Genomic DNA, 21,783 nt, shown 5'->3' with positions numbered 1-21,783 from the left:
CGCCATTAAAAAGATTACACGTCTTTAAGAAAGAAAATTACGCAGCCATATTTACATACCTTGCACACATGTACTCAGACTTTTATGCTTTCAGCACAAATGGAGAAATCAGTATAGATGAAGTTTGGTTGCAATTCAAACCCTACATCATACATAGCACAGACAGTTTTGTGCCCTTAACAGAAAAAGCCATCCGCAAGCGGACCCCTGAATTACACATGACATCATGCTTATCAAACGAAAAAAAGGCTACGCAAGTCTAACAAGTCGCGAGGTGTCCTAGCCTACTTATCGCGCATAAATATATTAAAGGTGTCAATCAAGAATAAAACTTTTTGCACAAGAGGACTCTTCCAAATTTGTTGCACAAGAGGACTCTTCCACAGCACCTCTTTGAACAACTTCATCAACAACGCTCCGTACGAATTCTGGCGGTATATATATGACCAACCTCACCCTTATTAGACAATATCTTTCTCGGACACAGTAAAAAAAGCAGATTCATTTAACCGATACTTCCCATCAATTTTTAATCCGGACAGCGGTCATTATAACAATAGCAGTCACCGTCGTACTAGCGACGACCAACTCTCAGGCATTCCTGTTATACCTGAGCCTGGACTATTATCGCTGCTGATAAACTTAGATGAGAAGAAATGCAGCGGACCAGACGGAATAATAATAATAATAATTGGTTTTTAGGGAAAGGAAATGGCGCAAAATTGTTTTTCAGAAGCTAAGCTATCAGATACCAACTTAAACACTTACCGCTAAATTCTAGATTTAGCACTTGAGAACCACACACGAAACTCTTTTAAAAACGAAGTTCATGCAATGCTGGCTTCCTAGGTGAACTACACGAATTCCACACTTGCGTTTTCTAGCAAATTTTAAATCTTATGTCTTATACTTCTGTTTTTCATGCAAGTGTATTTTACTTTCCAGTTGCCTCCTAGGCTTTCTATTGATTGTGAATGCCTTCGGCGCAAAAGTTTCTAAAACTGTTGCTGTTTCCCGCTGCATGTCATTGTCCAGGACTATCGGCCCTTGTCAGGTATTTGCAACACCTTTAGCCTGTACGTCCTCGGCTTCGCATTTCATGAAGCGAAATAAAAAAGTTTATTATTACTATTTATTACCTTCTTCCGCAAAAGAGAGAAGAGGAAGTTGACCTGGTAGGGACCCCATGGTGAGACTAAAAAGGAAATCGACTTCATTATAATTGCCAATCCTGGCTTCAAACCTGGCGTCCTCGGAAAGGGCCGTTGTAGCGACCACAGGGATGGGAGGGCACAACCAATTTTAGTGACTGCCATCTTGGATTCGACAAACCAAAACTATGCCACCATTTCGTCCCCTGACGACATACTCGCATAGTTAAACCTCTATCCACCATATTGGACCATTACGCCATCATTAGCACGCAGCAGGTGGTTGTTTCTACAATTCTATTGTAGATGGCGCTACAAGTCTCAATGCGAGATGTGCTGTTTTCTAGTTGCTGCTATCAATTGCGCAGTGATCTCAGGGCAGTAGCACACCCCGCTAAATCTCGAATCATGATGAGTAGTTGCAGCCACAGATGGCGCTGTGAGCTAGGGTGGCTTTGGCTCGTGACGTCGTCGGAGGAGGACGCTTTTCTCGGAGCTCCAGCGACTTCGTCCGAAGCTAAGTGCTTTTTGGTATTTCCTCTTGTACATGCTGTAAGGGCGGTAGTTTTAAACCGTGTTAAGAGTAGGAAGGCTAGCGGAAGTGTCTGTGCCGAAGGTTTTTATGTAGGGCTTTTGGCGGGCTTTTACAGTACGTAGTCGGCTGGACGATGGGTCGGCAAGCTAGCAAAATCAAGGCGGACGTAGAGTTAGTGCAGTGCCAGGAGTCCGACCGTTGGTGCTATTTAGACGAGAGACGAGACGAGACCGAGGAGCTTAGCCGAGGCAGATGGGGCCAGCTTCATGTGCAAGCTATGTAAGCGTTTTGAGGCCGTTGAGACGTTGAAAGGGGATTGGGCAGCTAGTATTAAGGAACTCAAAGGGGACCTGAAGGTGGAACGAGAGGAACGGATTAGGCTAGAAACTCAGGTCGCCGAGTCCCTTAAGAGGGAGGGGGCTAATGCCGACCTGTTGGAGCAAATTGTGGGCGAGCTGAAAGAGGAGCGGGAAAACCGGGCCCAACTAGAAGAGCAGGCAGAAGCGCTTAAGTCGCGGCCGGCAGGGCACCCCGGTTCGGAGCAGTGTCAGGTGGGGGATGAGGCTCGACACTCCTACAGTGCTGTAGCGCAACAGGCTTTGAGTGGGAAGGACAGAGAGGTAAAAATGGGCACGTTGACGCGCGACAGTAGCGTACGGCGGCGGGAGAGACAGCTAGCGCTATCCGAAGGGCAACAGTCGCAGTCAGGAAGCGAACGGTTAAAGCGCAGAAGGGTTCTGGTACTCGGTGACTCAAACGTAGAGAGGGTTGAGGGAGGCGTTTTGACGACAGTGAAGGCAAACAGGCGGGTGCAGGTGGAGCCCCAATCAGGGAAGTCCATGGTAGATGCAATGAACAAAGCCCAGGAGGTAGTAGGAGACAACATGGCTGGCGAACACCTTGTCCTTTTTCATGCTGGTCTGAACAATGTGCTGAAGGGGAGGAGCCAGAATCTCGAGAAGCAGTTAGAAGTGGGGATGCGTAGGCTTAGAGAGGCCTCTGAGAGTATGGATGAGACCATATGCCAGAGGTTCAGAGGCAGTCTAGCGAAACGGAAAGGAGAGTCGTTGAGGCTAACCATGTAATTAAGTTAATGTGTCGACGACTAGGACTCGGGGTAATGGAAGTTAACAGGGACATGTACGAGGTCAGCTCCCACCCTTTTGCACAGGATGGCGTTCCCTACGGTGGTGCCACTGTCAAGAGGGTGGGTAGTAGGATAGGTCACCAGGCAACAGCTTTTTTGGGGGGACCCAGAGCTCTGAGAGACCCAGTGTAGACAACGAATAACCAAGGTCAAAGAGACGATGGAACAATAGGAGAAGCAATAGACACAAGCGCCAGGGCAAAGTTAATTCAGATATAGGTTACATTATCATGAAAGGTGGCAGAAATAGACTAAAATGAGAGGAAATAGAAGAACAGTTCAAGCCGGATTAATTAATCGTATATGGTTTAGTAGAAACGCACCTTAGAGACATGGAGCAACCACCCTGTAACCCAGACTGCGCATGGCAATATTGCAATAGAGCAGTGGGCAGCCGATATGGGGTGAAATTGAGTATTCATTCGTAAAAGTATGAATTTTCATAGGGTAAACTTGGATGCAAGGAACATTTATGGCTAAAAGGAAAAGTGGCAGGGCAGCAAACACTCCTTGTCTTTGTATACCTGTGGACAGGAGCTAATGCCAAAGAGGAAAACAGGGAAATGTTAAAATGTATTGCAAGCGACATTGATGAGCTAGGAGAACAGGGCGTGCTAATCATATTAGGTGGCATGAATGCACACATAGAAGACCTGGATAGGTACACAGATTCGACAGGAAGCATGCTGCTAGATATGCGAGACAGGCTTGATTTACTTGTATGCAACGGTACCGAGAAGTGTGAAGGGCTCATAACATGGGAGCCAGGGAGTCTGCACTCGGCGATAGATTATGCACTAATGTCGCAGAGGATGTATAATAGACAAGGGGTAATGAGCATAGATTAGCATGGTTCCAGAAGTCTAGGTAGTGACCACAAACGTATCAAGTTAGGTTTCAGAAGAGAAACCAATGTAGGACTGAAGCGAGATGAGCAATCAGAGAGGAATTTTCTAGTCAGAAAAGCAATTGGAAGCAGGGGCCAAACAAACTGAAAAAGTAATTTTTGAGGGTAATGAAACAAAATGGACTTATGCCAAATTAACTCGATTACTTGAACTAGAGTAAGCTAAGGTGCGTGTCAAGCCAAAAGGGAAAAGACGCAAACCCAACACTTGGTGGGATGAGAAGGTCACGAACGCGATAGAGAAACGTCATGAAGCGTCCAGAAACCACAGATATTTCATGAAGAGGGGGGAACCAGAAGCTGAAGTAGACAGAAAATGGGATACCTTCACAAAGTGTACAAGGGAAGCATCCTATTTGATTAAATGAGAAAATTTTAAGGGTGCCCAATGGATGTCAAAAGCAAATAAAAAGGATAGAAAAGCAGCTCAGAAATTCTGGAAACATCTAAATACAATGAGTAATAAGACTAGGCTAGAGCAGAGGTTTATTGTTACAGATCAGGGTTTCGACTAGAAGGGGATGAGCAATGAAACACATACGAACAAGAATTACAGAAAAATTCAAAGAAAGAAATGTTTCACATTATTTATCGAAGGAAGATAGAAAGGTTACTGCAATTCCTTCACTTGAGCAAAGAGAGTGGGAAAGGGCAGAGAAGAAGGTTCCTACTGACACGTCGACCGGACCTGGTGGTATTCCGATTATGTTAATAAAGAAGCTAGGACCAAAATACAAGCAACGATTAATAAAGGTAGTATTATAGTGGATGGCAAAGCCCCAGATGAATGGCAATTAAGTAGAATGAACATGATATATGAGGGAAAGGAGGACAAAGCTTACATAAACAACTACCGTTCCATAACACTGACACCTGTGGTCTATAGGGTGGTGATTCAGGTTATAAAGGACGGACTGCAGGCTTGGGTGGAGAACGATGGGGTGCTAGGGGAGCTACAAAATGGGTTCCGGAAACAAAGAAGGTTGGAGGACAATCTGTCTTCATTCACGCAGTGTATAGAGATTGCTGAAAAGGAACACAGGCCCCTACAGCTAGCATTTCTGGAAATTAAGGGAGCCTACGACAACGCTATTCAAGAGTATCTGTGGGACAGACAGAATGGAGTAATTAATGGCTTAAAAGATATATATAAAAGTAACAGAGTGCTTATAAAATGGAAAAAAAAAATCAGAGCCTGTAGAGATACAACGGGAGCATAGGCAAGGATGTCCTCTGTCTAGTTGGTTGTTCATGTTGTACCTGCATGGGTTGGAGACCAAGCTAGGGAGGAGCGGACTAGGCTTCAACCTTTCTTGTTTCAAGCAAGGAGAATGGATTAAAAGATTCATTACCGGGACTAATATACGCGGTTGATATAGGGCTAATGGCTGACAGCAAGGAAGATTTACAGAAGTTGATAGACATATGTGGTACAGAAGGAGATAGATTAGGTTTCGAGTTTAGTAAGAAAAAATAGAATACAGGAGTTCACAATAGACGTAGTGGATGAGTACAACTATCTTGGGGTAGGGATAAATAACGCGCTGAGTATCTCACAGAGCAAGGAAATTATATTATGAATTAATCTAGTAGGAATGCAGCTGTCATAAAAAATAGGGCACTGTGAAATTACAATAGGTATGAAGTGGAAAGAGGGATCTGGAAAGGGGTGATGGCTTCTAGCCTCGCTTTCGATAATGCTGTCCTGCGCATGAGACAGGATGTTCCAAGCAAGGTTAGAAATCAAACAACGCGGCGTAGGGAGGCTACCTTTGGGAGTACATGGCAATACATCAAATCAGGAGGTACAGGGTGATGTGGGATGGGCGTCGTTCGAGAGCAGAGAAGATAGCAAGAAGATAGCATTTTAGGGGGGATTGAGAAAAATTGGGGGAAAGCAGTGGGTTGGAAACTCTTCAGGTACCTGTACACAAGGAATGTTCACATGAAATGGAGAAAGCGAACTAGAAAATTGACAAGCGAATATCTGGACAGCAGTGGGGCGCCAATCAGCAATTATCGGTTAATAGAAGGGATAACGAAACAGAGACCTCTGTGGAAAACAGGGATGCTGACGAAATCGGCACTGAGAACATACAGGATATTTAAGCAAGAAATTCCCAAAGAAAATATCTATGATAATTGTAGGGCAGCTATTTGTTGTTTGAGGACAGGACGTGAATTTTGCGGACTAAGACATATAGAGTCAGGTACCACGAGATAGACAAGTTCGTAGCGTGCGGAGAGGAGGAGGAAACAGCTGTACACTTGATAATTTTCTGTAAAGGGCTTCACCCTACAGTGGAAAGCAGCGGGGCTGCTTTATCCAATGCATGGGGTTTAAGGACAGTGAAAGGAAAGTATATTTTAAACGGGTAGAAGTAACCTAGCGAAGATTATTTGATTGGTGGCTAAAATCAAGACAAGAGTACAATTTCACAAGTCATGGCTAGGTGGCTTGAACCACCGCCCGATTTAAAAAGCTCAGCCTTATCCATCCATCCCTCCTATCCATCGTAGCAAACCCCACGAAATCTCGAAACGTGATGAGTAAGTGCTAACTCTCTTAAAACCAGATGTATGCGTTAAGAGACAAGGAGGGCAATGTCGTTAGTAATATGGATGAGATAGTTCAAGTAGATCACGAGTTCTACACAGCTCTATACAGTAGTCATTGTAACCAGATTGTAATGAGACAGTAACACAGAGCAGTGCGTCATCCCGCCAGTATCGAAAAAGGAAGTAAAGAAAGACTTAGCAAAAATGGGGGAATAGCAGCTGGTGAGGATCAGGTAACAGCATTCTGTTGAAGGACAGAGGGGAGATATGGCTGGAAAAACAAGTCACCCTGTCTACACGATGACTTATGACATCGACCGTACAAAACGCTTGAAAAAAACACGAACATTATCTTAATTCATAGACGCCAAACATTTTAAAAGTTACAGACCGATCAGCTTTCTGCCCGTTTCCTACAAGGTATTTACAAACAAAATCACTAATAGAATCAGGGCAACCTTATGCTTTAATAAAAAAAATGATCAAGCAGGCTTTCGTAAAGGACATTCCACAATATATCATTTTTACACTATAGGCCAGGCTCTAGAAAAATGCGTAGAAAATAACGAACCCTTATATATAGGCTTCATTCATTAGGCGAAAGAATTCGACTCAGTGGAAAAACCTCAGCAGACTTACAGGCATTCCAAAATCAGGGTTCAGAAGAGCCTTATGTGAAAATACTGGAAGGTATATATAGCAGCTACACAGCTACCATAGTCCTCCGTAAAGTCAGCAATAAAATTTCTATAAGGAAGGGCCTCAGACAAGGCGACACGATCTCGCTAATGCTATTCGCCGCCTATTTACGGGATGTATTCTGAGGCCTGGATTGGGAACAGTTGGGAATAAGGGTTAAAGAAGAATACCCAAATAATCTGCGATTCGCTGACGATATTGCCTTGCTGAGTCACTCAGGAGGTGAACTGCACATCATAATCAATAAGTTAGACCGGCAGGGCAGAACGGTGGGTTTAAAAATTAATATGCAGAATACCAAAGTATTCTTCAACAGTCTACTTACGGAACAGCAATTCACAATTTGCAGCGAATAGCTGCAAGTCGTAAAGGAACTGGGCAGGTAGTGACAGCTGATGCGAATCACGACAGGCAAATAACTAGAAGGATATGAAAGGGACGGAACGCATATGGCAGGTTCTCTCAAGATCAATATTTGCAGTTTACCAATATCCCTCAAGAGAAAATTGTACAAAAGGTGCTTCTTACCGGTACTCACCTACGGCACAGAAATGTGGAGGCTAACGAAAAGGGTTCCGCTCAAGTTAAGCGCAACGCAGCCAGCCATGGAAAGAAAACTGATAGGTGTAACGATAAGAGACCGGAAACAGGAAGAATGGTTGAGGGATTAAATGCGAGATTAAATGCACCAAGGGCAGTAACTTGGGTATTGTGTGGGTCTGATCTAGTGTAAAATGTGAATACTTGGATGTTTGTATTCTCCTCCAGTCAATGGTATCTGGGGAGGACAGTTGTTTGTGTGGCGGTGACAAATGTATTTCTAGCCTAAGGTGTTCTAGCCTGCCAACATAGGGTCCTAGGAGAGGGGTGGGGTAGAGTTCGGGATCCACCCGGTTTGTGATAGCTCGGACTAGATCATTCGCTACCAGGTTTTCAGCTAGGCCTTCGTGACCAGGTGTCCATGTTATTCTGTGTGAGTGTGAGGGTGTACTTGATAGTGTGCTCGCCCCTTCCGTGAGGTTTTCCAGCAAGGTAGTCCCTGCAGGCTTTTTGGGAGTTCGTCACGACGTGCGATGACTTGCACTGTCAGTCTTGAATCCTCATAGTGATGGCTATGGCCTATGATACAGCTCTTGAGGTGTCATTTGCATAGATTGAAGCCCTAATCAATGGCCTCTTCTCGTTGTCGACCGCAGCAATCACGAAATCACCTGGCTCGGCATAGGTGCCGATGCCCGCGTATACTTCTTCCAGGTCCTTTGGTAGTTTTTCTGACAGTGCATTCACTCTGGCTCTCCTTCTACCCTTCTGCCGCTTGTGGTGCATGTGTCTGGGTATCGGGTTTATGTAGACCTCTATTGCAGGTGTCGTAATTTAGGACGTGCTCTCACAAGCTCTTAGTGCCTGTCATAGCCCCGTCTCGTCAGAATATACCTGCCCACTTGTGTTGCGGTTAGGCGTCTTTTTTACCCTCCAGGACCGCCTCCTTGTGCTCCTCGAAGGTTCTGTGCACTCCGAGTGCCAAAAAGCGTTCCGTTGATGTCCCTGATTCGATGTTTAGTCCAGTTTTACCGGCTCCCCTTATGATAATATCAATGGCCCTTCTATCCACGTTTCTAATCTCTTGATATGGGAGCCCGTAGATAATCCTGCTGACTACTAGTGCTTGGAATAGGCGGAGGGTGTCTTCCTCCCTCATTCTTTTCTGATTCCAGGTTACCCTCCTAATCATTTTTGGTATTTGATTGACCGTGGCATTGTGAGTTTTGATACCACAATCTGCTTTCAGATCGCTCTGTAACCACAGCCTGAAAACTCAGATCTTCTCTCTTTACTGAATTTTTGGCTCATTAGGTACAGTTCAATCTCTCCCGGGGACTTTTAATTTTTCCTGTGTAACTTGATAATTTCAGATTTTTCCGGGCAGCAATGAAGAACGCTCTCTTCGGCAAATTCTTAAATCACACCTATAGCTCCCTGCAGAGAATCTTCCTTCTGCGCCAGACATTTTTGTGTAACCGGTATGGTGATATCCGCGTAGAAGGTGAAGCCGATATCTTCCCGGTTTAAGAGGTTTTTGGCTAAGTTGAGCATTTCTATGTTGAACAGCATTAGAGATACTACAGAGCTCTGTGGCGGGCCTTTGTTGGGCATGGGTACCGTGGGTGACCGGATCTCGCCAATTCCTATGGTGTCTTGGATCCGAGAGGAATGCCTTCACGAACTTAAGACTTTCTCCCCTTGGTTGATAATGTTTAATTCTTTATTATAACGTTGTGGCTAATATTGTCGAATGCTCCTTTCATGTCTAGTGCGTGTGAGACGTATTTGCCGAGGTTTGGATGGTATCTATGACTTCTTTAGTCCGCAGGAAGGCATGTAGGGCGCAGATTCCCTTGTGGAAGCCCAGCATGCAAGAAGGAAATAGGTTGTTTTCGTCTATGTATGTTCAAAGCCTCAGGTGGATTACTCGTTCACAGAGCTTTCCCAGGAAGGAAACCAGGGAGATTGGACGGAGACTCAATAGCCGGACGCTTTCCTGCCTTAGGTATAGTAATGATGTCCGCGTGTTTCCAAGCCGACGGCAGCGGGCCCTTCCCCCACAGTTCTTCGATGTAATTGGTTAGGTCCTTCAGGTGGTCGGCCCTCGGGTTCCTGACGATACCGTTTGTAATCCTGTCACATACCGGGACAGTGTTTCTCATGGACATAGGGGCTGCTGCGTAGACCTCTGCCAGAGTTATCGGGTAGTGTAGGGTGCCGATTGGTTGGCCCTCACATGAAGTTCGGCAAGCCGGGGATGGGTCCCCTATGTATTTTTTGTCCATAGCTTTCATAAAATCTGCATCCGCGCCCGGGAATTTATGGGGTATGGAGCGGAGTGTTCTCTTTGAGCCCGATTTTCTTTAGGACAGGTCTATGAAGCTTCATGAGATCGACCATGTTTTGGACGTACATACGTAAATTTCAGCGAGTCACAAAACTCTACCCAGTTCTGCTTGCTGAGTTTTATAGCATACCCTTGGGCTTCTTCCATCACCTTCACTATTTTCATTATAGTTTTCATTTAATATTTGCTTTTCTATCGTTTTACTAGGCCTTTTCGGGCTTCCCATAAATGGAGGAGATGTCTATTTACCTTAGGTGTCCCTGTTGTCATTTGCATGATTTGGGTCCTCTTTGCATGAGTGTCTTTTACGTTTTTAACCCAATCTTCAATTGTAGTGATGCCGCTTACTGGTGGTTTTATAATTCTGAATTTATCCCGGTTCATTATTTTCGTAGAGCCAATAGCCCGCCTCATGCAAGCTTTCGTTCAGAATGAGCTAAGAATTTTGTTAAGAATTTTGTTTTGTTTTGCTGCCCAGGGTTTCTTCCAAATTGGTCCATGTCCAGTGGTTTAAGTTTTTCGGGAAATTTAGGTCTGCGCAGGCGTCTCTCCTAACGCTGTTCCCTATTCTAGTGGGGCACATCATGTCCGTCATCAGGCTAAGGTCCAGCTGCTCAGCCGCTTCCAACAGGTTGGTTCCCTTCACTGTTTCCTTGTGGTAGCCCCATGCCGTGTGCACAGCGTTTAAGTCACCCATAATAATTAAGGGGTTCTTTGCTACTACACGTGTGCATTCGAGTAAGAGTGGCTTCAAATCTTGTGTTTTGCTTGGAGGACTGCAAAGGTTTAGGATGAACACGCTCTGCTTCGTTCTTTTTTTGAGAGACAAGCTCGATGAGAACTTCATCAATTTCACCGAAGTGGAGAGCGTGCGATACAACAGTTAGTGTGGGTGCCACTAGTGTAGCTGCTCCAGGTGCCGTATGGTGGTTGTATGTGAGGCATCCCTTGGCGTACGGTGCGTTTCCCGTTGTTTGGAGGCAAAGACATCAGGAGGCATTGGTTGATTATTAATAAACATCTGCAGGGAGCTGCTTTTCGTTTTTAGGGAGCTACAGTTACACTGCCAGACTTCTAGGTGGTCTGGTTGCCAACTAGGGGAGGAGACCATCTCGTTGTTCGTCGACGGTTCTTAGTCGCTGAGACCTGACTCACCAGCGGATCTTCGTTGGGCATTTAGGCGTGCGTTGCCGACCATCCCCGTGCGCTTTCGCATCCCATTTTCGCATTATTATGAATTTCGAGTTGAAGTCTTCTTGGATTGCCGCACATTCAGCCAGCGTGACTGTCTATTGCGCCTTGAGTTCTTGAGTTAGTTGTGTCATTGCCTGTTGCATTTGATTAATAATCTGCTTAACCTCACTAAGAACATCTTGTACGCTTTGTAGAGTTGGAAGTGCGGGTGTTGATGTTGCCGGTTCCTGCTGTTCCGTTTGAATTACACTAGCCTGCTGTGGCGGCGTGTACGACAGGGGTGTTATAGTGGTGTCTGGTGCGATTTTCGTTTTAATGGCACTTCCATTTGCGAGGGTGCAGGAGCATACTCTTTCTTACCCACTAGCAAGAGCTGTTGTAGTTTTTCTTCAACCGTGTTAGGACGTTTCTGTTGTTCGGATAGCTAGATTTTTAGCTGTTTATTTTCCTCCGCAATATTTGCGCAATCCCGACATAGGCCACAACAGTTTAGAGCAGCGGGACAAAACAACGCCAGACCAGCTTACTCTTTTGTAGCTTGGCTTTAGGTGCATGGCTTGGCATCGACATTTGGGAGGACGGTGGCCCCTTGTGGACCACTGGAGTTGGATCTTCCCCTGCATCTAGTCCTGAATCTCCGCCGGGACTGTGGTCAAGGAGTTCTTGTGAGCTGCCGCTCTTTTATCTCTGTCGCCAACCAGCTTTACTTCTACAAGTTTAGCTGTTGATCTTTTCTGCTGGCGTGTGGTCTTGATTGCTTTTTTGTTGTTTGTTGCCCTTTTGGTCGGCATTGTTAGTGTGGCTGGGTCCGGTTACTGACTTGAGGAGTTGCTTGCAAGCCCTGTCGCCCGTTGGATAGTTTCCCTGGCAGGCCACGCACTTGGCTTCGCAGGCGTGGTTTTCCTCCGGCTCATGAAGTCCGCAGTTGCGGCACACTTTGATGTCCAGGGTTGGACATACGTCCGCTCTGTGCCCTGCTGTGAAACATACTTGGCAAATCTGCTGGGCCGTTCTGTATGGGTAGCGCGCTGTCTCTTCTCTGTAGTAGATAACGTAACGGGAGAGGAACGGACCCAGGAATGTTAGCACTGCCGTGAGTGACCTTCCCAGCATGCGTGATTGCCCGATCTCTACCCCCTGGGTGCGCAGTCAAATGTTGGCTAGGAGTTCTGATTGAGTATTTGGGTCCACACTATGAATAACTCTTCTGATGACGTCATCAGGTGCCGCCAGATAGACATTGACTGCATAGGTCTTTCCTTCGAAACGCAGACTCGTGATGTGCCCTACGGCATCCGTGGTTTCTTCATAGGGAATGCTGACTATGATGACGTTTAATCCTGTGCGTGGTCGCACATTAAAGTGGTCGCATGACATTATGTTGTTGCAGGCTTTCACGATGGCTTTTGAAAACTGGGCTGGCATGAATTTCTTGGCGTCCTTGCCCTTCTTTGGTCTTACAATTATCTTGTAGTCATTTTTAGGAAGCGGCGGTAGTCCTCACTTCTTCTGAGCCTGAGGTTTCTTTGACGCGCTGAAGTAGGTGTCGCGTGAGCATAGATCTTTCCTGCGACCACGATTTGCTCACCCTTTGCTAACCTTTGACGATTCTTGCATGTTTACGTGCCAGTTGGAGTGAAGGTCGTCTGGCGTCCACGTAAGGTCTTCGTCCACATCTGGATGATTTGGAATTTGTGCGTCTAAATCCATTTCCTGGGAGTCCTGGGGATTCGTAGAGTTGGCTAGGTCAGTAGTTAGTAAGCACAGATCACTAGTACTCGCCCCGTTTTGGTTTGATGCATCCATGTTGACTCGGCCAGCTTTACTACGCCTCTCCAAGCGTAGCGTGGCGGCTACCGCCTCGAAGCCTCACAAGTCCGTAGAAATGTCTTAAGAACACTCACGTGCTTGAGAAAGGCATCGATGGATAGTGGATGATGTCTCAAAGCTTCTCGACCAAAATTACGAGCTTGAAGGGATCTTTAGCAGGAGTTTTCTCCTTGTTGGCAGAGCACATGCGAAATGCGTCCACTCTCGTCGACTCTTCGTCTTCGTCATGACTAGTCTAGCTGAGAGCAGCCTTGAAGTTGCCTTCTGTTTGAAAGCTGGTTTACCGAATTCGCTGAAAGGTTAATTATCCTTTCTTTCTTTGTTACAAATTTTTAGGACCTTGAAAGCATGATGTGACAGTTTTGGTTCCATGACCTTCTTGCTTCTTATAGGCTTTGCGGAAACTATTCACGCGCGTTATGTAATAAAATTGAAAGCTTTTGTGTAATAGCTGGGCTGCTAACTTTTGTCTCCCCTATGTTCTAGTCTTCTTTTACCGCGCGCGGCTAGTTAATTTACAGGATTTCCTTGCTCTGCCTTTAAGTACCTTGTTTTTGGCTCTTTGTATTATTTGAGCCGCATCAATTCTGCCCTTTCACATTTGGCCCGCAAACCAGTCAACCTCATCAGAGCTCTTCGTTCTGGCAACCTATCTCTTTTGATTTCCGAGGTGAAGACTACACCGAATTTTATTTCCAAGATCCTCTCAGTACGTTACTTCCCTGCTTTCACGCCTGCTATCCTCTGGCTGTTTTTTACTGGCGTTTGTCGCAGATGCCTTTACGCTACCTTCCATATTCCAGACGCCTATAGTCTACCTGATGCTCACAGCGATTCTGTTTAAATCCTAATTTACACTGTTAAGCTTTCACAAGGCATATTTGGTTGTTTCTGCAGATATTCCTCACGCTGCAGAGTAAGAACCATCGCGTGTTTGTTTCATGTTGTAGATGTGCTTTTTAAGGCGCCCTCATCTCGCTGCACTGACTTTTGATCTACCTGCAACGATTATTTTCTGATCTCCTTTTGCTCCTTTTATGCTGGTTCGAATTGGGGCTCTTTTCGAGCGTTAGGCTTTGTCAGACACCTTTAGCATACCGTGTACCGTGTAACCCCTACCGGAGTACTGGGACACGACTGTGCATGCGCGACTTTTACCGTAGGCGAACCCTTTATCGGGAGGCACGTTTTACCGTGATACCGTGATGCCCGACGGCTTACGCCTACATTCGAGTAATGTGAACGCGTCCACAGTCCGCAACTTCACGACGTGCAGCGTCGCGTAAAGGCACAACCCGATCCTTACGCACTTCTTTCAGAACGGCATAAGGAATTTGAGAAGGTAAGTGCTCCGCTCTTATTACTCGAGCATTACTTTGAAATTCACGAAGTATATTCAATATTCACGGATGTCTTTTTGAAAACATGACGGGAACAGAAGAAGACTACAATATCGGCGACAAATTACTACAAGAAGTAGTCGACCTGGCACGGGACCACGGATACAAGACGAAGGCACCGGCCAAGAGGACGAAGGCCCCAGAGTGTCAGCTGCAGCCTCTCCCTTCATCTGCAGCTGCCACCGCCGAGAAAGACAAGTTTCAGGCAGACAGAGAGAGGCGCGACGCCTTTGTTAAATTTTGCGTCAGTGCGTCAAATGGAGAGAAAGGTAAAAGAAAATCTTTGTTAGCAGTTTAACCAGGCTCTACATTCCGGAGACCTTTGCACCAAACAAAGGTTCTCGAGTTCATTAGTCTACAGTGTCATCAGCATTACACACAGTTTTGCCCCTCATGTTAATTTCAAGAATGCGGCTATTCACACCTTTGATTTGCTACAGTGGCAATTTCAATTCTTTACTGTGTCGCAATATATTATAATAAAAAATGGTCTACTTTCCAATATTTTATTACAAAACATTTTTCGCCATCATGAAGTCATTGCTTGCATATTGGCATAGCCACAATTTTTCCGCATCAAAAATGTGTGTTCCATGTTTTCCTATAAAGTTGAACGCCTAGGCCATGAGTTGCTGTGCCACTGTGCTTGCTGATGGCGCATATATTTTTTGAAGACTTGTGCACACAGTTTTATTTCGCATGAAGCAAGCAGAACAAAATCAGGTTGCCTGAATTATGACATGCTGCCCATGTGATTTTCTGCACTTGACATTATAATTTATTACTTCAGACCACAGCACAAGTCCGTCCCCGCGGGGCATTCTTGGTCTTTATGCTGACGACGGCAGCTGAGAAAGAGCACAGGAGCAAGGCCCTCCAGGTAGCGATACTAGAGCCGATGCGGCAGCCCGGAGCGACATCCAGGCAGTGAGCTCTCCAGAGGCATGAGCTATAAATATCGTTGCTGTTCCTACCCCTGCCCGTCCAGCAGCTGCTTGTTCATGCCGGACACCATCTGGGGTTCGCACGATGCTATTACAAGATGAGTGAGCTGATATTTCGGAATGATTACATGACTGCTTCTATGCAAAAACCCTTATTTCCTGCATTGCCACATGTGACACTTGCATGTGCGAATACTTTCATTAGCATTTCAGTGTTCGCCTTCATATGCAATATCAGTACCTATTTGCATTACATCCGAACATGGCAGTAGTAATTAACCGATGCATATTGATGCTGGTATTCATTTATAACACTCTTCATTAGCGCAGAGCCACATTTCATAACATGCCTGAAATTTTGCATCGCTAATTCAGCTCCTCGGGGTGCATTCACCACATCCTAGTATTTTTTTTCCGTACAGGACTGCAAAACATGAGTTCCGTTACGTCGGATTATCAACAGGGGAGTGGAGCTCTTGAATACCGCTGCGTACACCTTGAAAAGCAGCGACTTGTCTGCAGAAACAAAAGAAAGAACTTCCTACCCACAACAAAGAGAAAGAGGGAATTATGCGCTCTGAAGAACAGGCAGAAGAGCGGCTTATTCTGACCAAGGAGAGGGCGGAGCTCCGCCGTATCCTCGCACAAAAGCGTCAGCAAAACCGGGCCATCATGGCTACGGCGAGGGAAGAATAGCGAAAAATCAGGAGAGTGCGCAACATTCCCGTATGATGGAGCAGATGATGAAGCACCAAAAATTGCTCTCAACCTCACTCACACTGTCCTTAAGAAAATAAATTTAAAAATCTGGAGGTAAGCAGTGTGTTGCTTGATACTCTTGTTTCTGCTCTCTACTTGCGGTCCAAGCGTGTCGATAAGCTTTCATGTGAAGGTTACATTCAGGCCTGGTTAAATGTCTCCTGCGGTAATATTTGCTGGTTCTACAGGCAGTTATAAGTGTGGAGCGCAAGCCAGATGTGGTCAGAGCTTCCTTCTTGAAGCAGCGGGAGGCTTGCTATGAATAAAATTCGTCTGTCAGCCAGCGTAAAAAAAACAGCTTCCCCAAGTGTACTTTATGGAACGTGGAATTCATCTATAGTACAAATTACGCTGAAGTTGCTGCTAGCACAATGCAAGTCGTACTGAGGGCAAGCATATAGCTAAGCAGCACTTCTAGAGACAAGATGATAATGAATGTTAATTATGTACGTTTCCATGTAGGGAAAACATTGATTGCGGACTCAAGCTGGCGCACTTTATCCCTTACCGAAATTCATTCAAGAAAACAAGCACTGAACGTTTCGACCATGTTTTGTATGCAAGGATAAACATATATTTAATAAACCAAATTTGCCCCAGAGGAAATCAACGCTTCGACCCTCTTCAAAACGGCACTTAATATTTATCACGCAATGATGCATCTACTCCAAAGAAATTTGCCATTTGCCTGCCATATAGGCATGTAGCGCAGTTAACCAGGAAAATGGCACCTTTGTACTTGCGCCAAGCGGGAAACAGACAATATCCTAGTGGTTCGATAGGTGTTCGCTTCTAGCGCTGCGTTTTCGCTTTTTTTCGCCTGTATTCTCGGGTGTTACGAGGGGTGTGACAGTGCCCTCTGTGAGAACGCATGCCGAAGACACCCCTGTGGAAAAATTCCCGGCAAGATGGGCGCATTTTCAAATGAAAACAAAAACAAACGGAACCGTCAGACGCAAGCTGGGCTTAGCTGGGTGCTTCCGAGCGAGGCCGCGCAACGCCTCTGCATGAATTCTGCATCGTCAACGACAGCTATGCGGGTGCCTGCTGTGTTGCCACCTGACGCACTCTCCACGTCCACGTCACCTACAGCTCCTCTGGGCCTCCAGCCTGCTCCGTCTTCCGATGCAACGACTTTGGCCTGTGCCATGAACTGTTGTACCGCCTCCCGGCCTGTGGCGTTCCCTCAAGAAACTGTGACCGTCGCACCGGTTCAGTATTCCTATGAAGGGCCGGCCCCAGCGTTTGAGCCCCTGCAACCTCCACAGATTAAGGCGGAAACTTGGGCTAGTTGAAAAGCGTTTGAAATCATTTTGCTAGCGCTTCGTGATTGAGTGTCAGCATTTAGAGATATATTATGTTGAATGCTTTTCAAAAAAACGGCAGTTGAAGACTAGCGTCTGTCCTGTGTATGTTCTTTGTCGCATGTTTTCTCTAAGCGCTAGCAAAATGACGCCACAGATGCCTCGTGTGAGTCAAGTCTCGCTTCCACCTGTTGCTAACTCGTTCCTCGTCACCACCAAACCTACATTACCCTTTGATATTACTGCCATCCTTGCCCGGTACGTTCAAGCCACAATTAACCACGTTCTTGGCTCTTCAAACTAAAGCGGGTTTGTCGTCCTTCGCACATCGACCATCATCACGCTAAACTTTCCATCCTTGGTGGATGGCCAGAAAATGTGCGCAGTTACGCAGATCCCCCTGGACTACAGCAAGCATGTCCCGGTGTAAATATATTTTGCATCTGGCCTTGACACCCTCCGCTGCATGGTTTATGATGTCGACAGCACATGACCTCCTGAGGACGTGCGCTCAAACATTCGCTGCTCAACTCGCCTAGTACTTCAAGCACTGCCTATGGGGTGCCGGGGCTCACACCTACTCATCATGCAAGGCCCGTTGACTCTCCCCGTGTACCTTACCAACTACGGTGCGATCGTCAAACCACAGCCCTTGCACTGTCTCCGTATTTTTTTTATTCTCATAAAGAAGGACATATGCAAAATGCCTGCCCTAATCCTCCACCTGTTCACCGACATGAATGAACCAACAGTTCTTTGTGCCCTAAGCAAATCGCCGGACCATTACATTGGCTCCGGACTTGTCCAAAGAAGAGAGCGAAGTTTCTCAACTCGTCTCCAAAAGTGGATATTCCTACAAGTAATTGCTTTGCTGCTCTCGCCTGTGACAACGACTTCCCTGAACTTCCTTTACTTTACCCCGCTGCTTACCATACGTCGCCTCACCAGCGTTCATACGCAGAAGCGGCTAACCCTCTCGGAGCAGACAGTACACTAAAATGACCAGTGCATCCATCACTTGTGGATATCACAGATTAAGACACAGCTTTAGAATATTCTATAGCGGAGGCTCACCGTCATCTGGACTGACTCACCCAGCGCCTGGAACACCGTGCTTCTCTCTCTTCTCGAAGAATTTCTATAGCAATCATCACACGAATCACTTCGAATAAGCATTGGGCCACAATCATGAACCGACAACCTTTCGGCTGTGACTACCTGGGCTGTGGACATCAGCGCTCATGAAGCAGGTGACATCCCCCATCGTAGAATCTGTTCAGCCTCGCTGTGGGTAGCGCATCATCTATGGTGGTGCAATGGAACTCTCGAGGCTTCGATAATAAGATCCCTGAAGTGAACATCTGCCTTCGCGACGGAAAGCTAAAGGCACCTGTGTTCCTATTGCAAGAGCATAATTCACTTCCACGCCTTTCAGAATTTTACGCATACCATTCACCCTCTATCCCTGATCGCCGCTGCATCACCTCCACCCACAGCCGAGGTAAATCTACAATTTATATTCACAGTTTAGTTCAGCATATGCCGCTTGACCTTTCACGGTTTTGCGACACACGTGAGGAGGTTGTCGCCCTTGTTGCACCTGCACGCACACAGCTTATCCAAGTTTCTTTTTAAGGCCGCCCTGAGTCCGCATCTCCCGGTCTTGGATGGGTTCGTTTTCTATGTTCTAACAAACTGGGAGTTCCTATCCTAGTTGGTAGAGACTTCGACGGCCCACAGCCTTCAGGGTTAGCTATTGGATTCCTCAAGGGGTGCACACATCCAAGGCAGCTTTTCAGATCATTGCTTTCAACTTTTATAAACTACCCAAATACCTCTACCCGCCCACTAGGTGGCCTGCAATCACCTAATTTGACTTGGTGGTGAGAACCCGGTAAACATCGTTGGGCTGTTGTTTCATATACTTGGGGTAGCGATCACAGCCGTATTTTTATCTCTCTCAGTCTTTCGCGTCTACGGAAAATACGTCCCAGCGTACACATAACATTCTGGGACTGTGTAGGCGCGGAAAATCGTTTATCTACATTCAACCCGTCTTCAGTACATGTCTACTCTCTCCACTGTTCTCGCTACTCACACCTTTACCCCTACTGTAAATGAAGACCGCCCAAACCGGGACATACACCTCCCGACTCTGTGAGCTCTTCGTCACCAGGCGGATCGTTGTGCTTCTCATCGCCCCGAGGACCCATTGGCCCCTCCTGCTATTAAGCGGGCTACGGCACGTGCGCGGCGCTATGTAAAGCGGCTAGGTAGGCAACGCTTAGCTGCATGGTGTACCCGCCTGTCCTCTACGCAAGGCAATCGTCATCTTTGGAGAGTGTTTCACGCCATAGAGCGTCCTTCTCAGGTTGCAGATTACACAGAGAGCATTCGCCTCGTGCGGATTGTGGATGAGGACACATTTGCACAACAAGCGGCCCATCAGTTCTTTCCACACCATGAGTGCACCGCTACGTCTCCTCCTGACTTATCGGTTACGGAGCCCTCCGATAGGATCATTGTTGACCTATGACAGAGCTGCTTGCCTCCATTGAGCGCATAACCACTACCACTACTCCCGGGTACGACTGCATGTATAACTCCTTATTCCGTAAAACCGTGCTTTGTAGCTACAATACCCAATAAGGTCAGCCTCCAGTATTTCTCTCGGCCCTTCTTCCAATTTCCCTCACGCCTACCATCTGCATGCTTAATGAAAATATTCTCAGCGCACACTTGTCGTGGTGGCTGGAATCTCATGATTGTTACCAGTGTGTCGATAGCTTTCCATTGTGTCGATTGTTACCGGTTATCTAATGTGTCGATAGCTCTCGCTTGCATAACTAGGGTTCGCTGAAATCTGCCGCAGCCATTTTTAAATGCATGCAGATGAAACTATTTTCTTTAACACGTTCTGCCTGACAAGACACCATGAGAGAAGTCAGATTGGTGCAAGGGCAGCATGAAATTAAAGCGTAGACTTGTCCGCCAATTTTCGCTGCCCTTTGACAAGGACAGTGCAGTTCAAACCCCTTGTCACTGGGTGACGGATCTGAAAGTGCAAGATCACTCTGTTGGTGGACAGCCGATCAGTACGTAGAAAAATTCTGTTTCTACAACACATAGAAGTGATTTCCATGCTGGTGAACTGCTCAACCGTGCTGCATCCACTGGACCAAGGCATAATACAGTCTGTGGAAGCTATTTGCAGTACAGTACTGATGTAACCGATTTTCTTGCACCTCTGCAACATTGTAGAAGAAGTAAAATAAATGCTCACTAAGAATCAAAAAGGCTAACAGACAAGCGGAACGTGTCTCCGAGCACTTAATTTAATTACTACTAAAAATCTGGGTTTTCTGCAGCTTAGAACACTTCTAACGACGTTGTCGGCAACTGTGCCGACAACTGCTACGCTGTCGGTGCTGCCACGCACCTCTAAAGATGGCTTGACACGTATCTGCGCATGTCAACAGAGCATCAAGAGTTCTTCCCGAAGAGTCACTTTACTCGTTGGGAGGGTGTTCATCAGCTCACAGCTGAAAGACCGCAAGTTAACTAAATACAATCAAGAGACTCACGAGAATGACCAACGATGATAAACCGGGCAAAGAGCTAAGGGTGTTGCTAATCCGTGAAAGAAGACAGACACCTGACAATTGTAACCGTTTACATCGACCCTCTGGGGCCTTCCTATTCTGCACGTTTTCGGCATCGACTGCATCAGAACACCCATCGATGAAATTACTTCCTCCTCTAAAAACTTTTCTAACGATGAACTCTTTAGCTCCAGTGTGTTTCAGTGAGGGGTTTGACTTGAAAAATGAACCCATCTCATTTTTAGCGCTCATCTTCTCAAACAATCCAACAACTCGCCCAGCAACGTGTTTTACTTCCAGGTGCTTGAATGTTTAGAGACACTTTACACTATAGAGGTGCATCACACTACATAAGCGTTTGACAGCGGGGCTTCTTTTTGCGCGGACAGCCTGAGAAAAATAAAAAGAAACACAAAAGAACACGGCGGTCAGGATCTTCCCGCTTTCCTCAGGAACGACAGAAGCGAAATTCTTCAGAGCAGGCTGGTGGCCGTTCTGCAACGACTGCTAACCAATCGCTCTTATGCATCGTAGGCCTTCCTGACCAGACATAGCTACCGACAACAGCCCAGAACATTGTCGAAGTAAAAGACTTACGGACTGCACGCACGTGCACTACCGCTTGCTTCGCAGCACTTAGAATCATCGAATACGGCATACCTACCCCGGGATTGATCATGGGATACCTGTGCAACGGGGGGCTTTTGCTACGCTTTTAAAACTGCACCGACACCGACGGAACCCACTTCATTGCAGGCTGGTGGCCGTTCTGCAAAAACTGCTACCCCATCGCTCTTACTCATCACAGGTGGGCTTTTCAGACACCTTGTTATGTTATAGCTTTTGGCGTAGACGCCAGCCT

This window comes from Amblyomma americanum, chromosome 3 (genome assembly GCF_052857255.1).
Source record: "Amblyomma americanum isolate KBUSLIRL-KWMA chromosome 3, ASM5285725v1, whole genome shotgun sequence".
Taxonomy (NCBI): Eukaryota; Metazoa; Arthropoda; class Arachnida; order Ixodida; family Ixodidae; genus Amblyomma; species Amblyomma americanum.
The sequence above is the reverse complement of the archived record's forward strand: the minus strand, read 5'-3'. Positions refer to the sequence as shown.